This window comes from Macrotis lagotis, chromosome 3 (assembly GCF_037893015.1).
Source record: "Macrotis lagotis isolate mMagLag1 chromosome 3, bilby.v1.9.chrom.fasta, whole genome shotgun sequence".
NCBI classification, from domain to species: Eukaryota; Metazoa; Chordata; class Mammalia; order Peramelemorphia; family Peramelidae; genus Macrotis; species Macrotis lagotis.
This window is the reverse complement of record NC_133660.1, coordinates 248656996-248661879: the sequence shown is the minus strand read 5'-3', so window position 1 is coordinate 248661879 and position 4884 is coordinate 248656996.

Below are 4884 nucleotides of genomic sequence, written 5' to 3'. Positions count from 1 at the left end.
ATATAATTTTTTTTGAAAATTGAATAAGAGTAAATAGAATTAGCAGTAATTTAATGATTAGTAACAATGATAAAAGCAATTTGGTTTTCATTGTGTTATAGGAGTGAGAAAGGGCACTATTTAAACTTCATAAAATTTTAAAAGATCAAAAAAATAAAAATTATCAATAATTGAGTCTTCCATCTGAGACTTAAGCATCATCCACCAAGATGATGGTCTCATACCTTTACATAGTTTGAACACTCCATAAACATTAAAGGTAAAGAAATGGTTGATGAGAGAAAGGAAATGTCAGTGACTATAGAAGGAATTTAGTCTAATCAAGTGTCTTTGTGGATAAGAAAATTGCTCCAGAGGGGAAAAATCATTGTCAAAGCTTTTTTCGGATAACAACTAAGAAAGCCAGAACTCTAATTAGAGCATCTGAATCCCAAGCTTGAGAACACAGCCAATAAGAATATTTCTGAAACAATGCGTATCAAAAATTAAGTGATCCATGAGATTTGCATGAATTGAAATGTGACAAATAGATTGAAAGATGTAAAAAGAAGGATGATATGAGATTATAATTTTCAGCACTTAATATAATTCCTGGAGCATATCAAGTACTATGTTCATGCCATCATTACTTTGTTTATATTAAAATAATTTAGTTCAAAGGTCACAAATATCTATTGATATCTCTTAGGGGCAGCTAGGTGGCACAATGAATAGAGTACTAGCCCCCACCCTGAGTCAGGAAGACCTGAGTTCAAATGTGACCTCAAACACTTAATAATTACCTTCCTATGTGAACTTGACCAAGTCACTTAACTCCATTGCCTTAACAAAAAAAAAATGAAAGAAATCTCTTCTCCCCTTTAATGTTAATCAAATTCTCAGGGCAACAGTGACTGCCAGTTCTACAAAAGATTTTTAGGATTTATTAACATTTTTTAAAAATTTTTACTCTAAAGATATCTTAGGTAATACATTTTTTTCAACTACAATTTGCTATGACATGTACAGCATTAATAATAATGAAAACAATGATAATAATAATTGCATTTTGCAGATTTAAGTTTGTGTGGTTTACAAATAGTATCTATCTTTACAACCCTAGAATGTAATTTCTATTATTAGCTTCATTTTTCAAATGTGGAAATTGAACAAAAAAGAAGACATCCATTGTCACATAACAAATGTCTTTGTGTTAGAAGAGACAATGCAAAGTAGGTAAAGAAAAAAAGTATTATGCTTGAATTCAGAAGGATATAGATTCAAGTGTGACTGTTATTTATTAGTTATATGGGGCTGGCTAGGTGGCACAATGGATACAGCACTGGCCCTGGAGTCAGGAGTACCTGAGTTTAAATCAGACCTCAGACACTTAACAATTACCTAGCTGTGTGGCCCTGGGCAAGCCACTTAACCCCATTTGCCTTGCCAAAATAAATAGTAATTATATGACTTCATGTAAGTCGTGTCTTTTAAGAAATATTTGAGTTTTTAGTCTACTTTCTATGGTTATTTTGAGGAAAGTGTCTTTTAAACTATAAAATACTATTTTGCATTAACAATTATTTTTGTTTTCCCTTTCAGAATTAGTCCCTTTCTCAAAATCATCTTCACTTTTTGTCCTTGAAGCAGTTTTGGTAATTCCCTTGTGATATCTAAGGATCCAGAACTAAATGATATCAAACTTCTTAATTTTAATTTAGATTTGGGATTACAAAGGTCCTATACACAGCATTCTGAGAGAAGATAGGGAAAGAAGGAGGAAGGAAGGAAGCAAGGAAGGAAGGAAGGAAGGAAGGAAGGAAGGAAGGACGGACGGAAGGACGGAAGGAAGGAAGGGAGGGAGGGAGGGAGGGAGGGAGGGAGGAAGAGAGGAAGGAAGGAAGGGAACGAGGGAGGGAGGGAAGAAGGAAGGAAGGGAGGGAGGGAGGAAGGGGGCATATACATAAGTTTATTCCAGATACTATATTCTCACACAATCCTGTGAGATAGGTAAAAAGAATTATAATATCATCTCCATTTTATAGTTGAGGAAACTAGACAGAGTAAGTCACTCAATTTGTAAGAGCTAAGACAAGATTTAAACTTGGGACATCCAACTATGACATCTAGTTTCTTCTAGGTACAGAATGAATCAGACAAGTATGTGGAGTCTAGAAAAATCTGAGGTGGATTTTAACTTATGAAACCAGTTGTGACCATGGTCATTTAATGTCTTTGAACCTTAGTTGATAGATAGATAGATAGATAGATAGATAGATAGATAGATATAAACAGAGATATAGTTATAGAGATATACATATGTTTTTATAAATGTGTGTTTATGTGTGTGTGTAAGATGGAGATAACATATAGTATTGACTTTACAGAATTGCTGTGGTTAAATAAGATATTGAATCCTAAGGGCTTTTTCAAAAAAAAAACCTGAAAACAATAATATTAGTTATTATTAATGGAGTTTAAAAATAAATCTTTATATTATTTAGTTTATTTCAAATTTGTAAAAGCTTTTAAATTAAAATTATTGAAATAAATATTCTTAGTAATCATGATATCCTTAATAATTAATATCCTTAACTATTTCATGCTCTTGTTGGAAATACAAAACAACAGCTATTTCCCAACAGAAGAATTTTAAAAAATGCAGTCTTCAAAAGAACTACAAAACATTAAAATGATATGAAAGGATGCTCTAAATCACTATTAACAATGTAAATACTGTTGAAAATGTTCTCAAGGTTCCCTTTGCACCCAGCAAATTGGAAAAATAAGAAAATATTAGTTTAATAAATGTTCAAAGGATTGGGGAAAATAGACACATTGAAATACTATTATTAGAATCAAATGTTTGTGAAAATATTCTGGTAAACAGTTTGGAAGTATGAAGGTGAATAAAGGATTGTACTCCTTGTCCTGGGATATCAACTGAATGGCTTGTACCCCATGGTACTTACATTTAAAACTTATCACACACACACACACACACACACACACACACACAAACACACAAACACACAAACAAACATATGTTAGCAAAAAGGAAGAACTCAAATACATGTATACTTTTAACAAGACTTTTTATTATAGGAAAACAAAAATGTAAAAAGAGTACATATTAATTGACCAAGGAATGACTAAACAATGTGTGGTGCATAAATATGAGGATATATTACTCTGCTAGAAATAATATGATATTAATAAATTCCAACAAATAATGAGACAACTTATATGAACTAATAAACACAATGAGCTGAAGTATGAAAAATATACACAGTGAATGCAATACTACAAATCCTAGGAGCATCAAAATAAATCAGTGAATGTAAATAATTAAAATGAATATTTCAAATATAGAAAAGATATTAGGAGTCCCCTTCCCTAGTTCTTTGTACTGGGAGGGAAATATGGACCACTGTGTATGTCAGATTTTTTATTATGTTGGTTTCTTTTAGCAAATTATTTTCCTTGATGTTGTGCTTTACTAATAAATAATATAGAAAGTCAATGTTACCAAGTGGATATATAGGCAGGAACAAAGTCAGGAAAACCTAAGATCAAGTCTCTCTGGCATATCCCGACCCTGCAACAGCAGAAAAGTCACTCAACCCCTCAGTTTCTGGCAACTATCTAAGAGAATAAATTATAGGGAAATATTTTTTCTCCATTTGTAAAAAGAATATCATCTGAAAATTCCCTATAGTAATACCAATGTGTCTAATACCTATATAACAATTATAACAATAATTAGTCAGAAGTTATATAAAGGTTTAAACAACCCTTCACATAATATAATATTTGACTCTTACAACTGTGCAAAGCACGTGCAGTTATTATACCTGTTTTACACATGGGAAAAGTGAGATACAGAGAAGTTATGTGATATGTCTAGAGTCATAAATCTAATCGATATCTGAGTTCATATATAAAATAATATCTTTATCCTCTAAAATCTAGTATAAAATAAGGGAAATTGTGAGGGGTACCTTGCTGATATAAAAACAAGAGACATAAAATTTTATTTTAAAAAAAGCAACTGATAATATTATCTGATTATCTCTTTTGTTATTATCAAGATGTCTTTTATTATAACATTTGGCCCCCCAACACAATCAAAATAGCTTCACCATAACTTGTTCTTTTTTTAAAATTTATTTATTTATTTTCATCCATATGTACATCCATATTTACAAGTTACAAAATTTCCCACCCCCCTCCCCTCAGTGGGGAAAAGTCAAGTTACCATTTTACATACACATTTTGATAAACATGTTTATAGATTAGTGATTTTTGGTGTGAGATATTAGGATTAAGGGAAAGAGATACATAAGAGAGTTTTTTAAAATGTTCATCAGATTCAGAAGGGTTGTTTTTTTTTCTGTGTATTTTATTTTGTTTTGTTTTATTTTTCTTCCTCTGGATGGGGACAATATAGTCTTTAGTCAGTCAAATACAGTTGCCCTAGCTCTCTGAACTGCTGAGAGGAGCTGCTTCCATCAAGGGTGTTCATCTCATAATGTTGTTAATGTGTACATTCTTCTCTTGGTTCCACATCCTTCACTCCATCAGATCCCATAAGTCATTCCATCCTTATAGAGATATACGTATACACATGTATTTATTTGCATATGTATGTGAGTGTTTTGTGTGTGTTTATGTAAAGTCCAACCATTTATGGTTTCTTATAGTACAATAATATTCCATAGCATTCATGTACCATAACTTGTTTAGTCATTCTCCAATTGATGGGCAGCTCCTTAATTTCGAATTCTTTGCTACTACACAAAAAGAGCTGCTATGAATATCTTAGAACATGTAGGACTTTTCCCATTTTTTATAATTTCTTCTGGATATAGACCTAGAATTGGAATTGCTGGGTCAAAGGATATG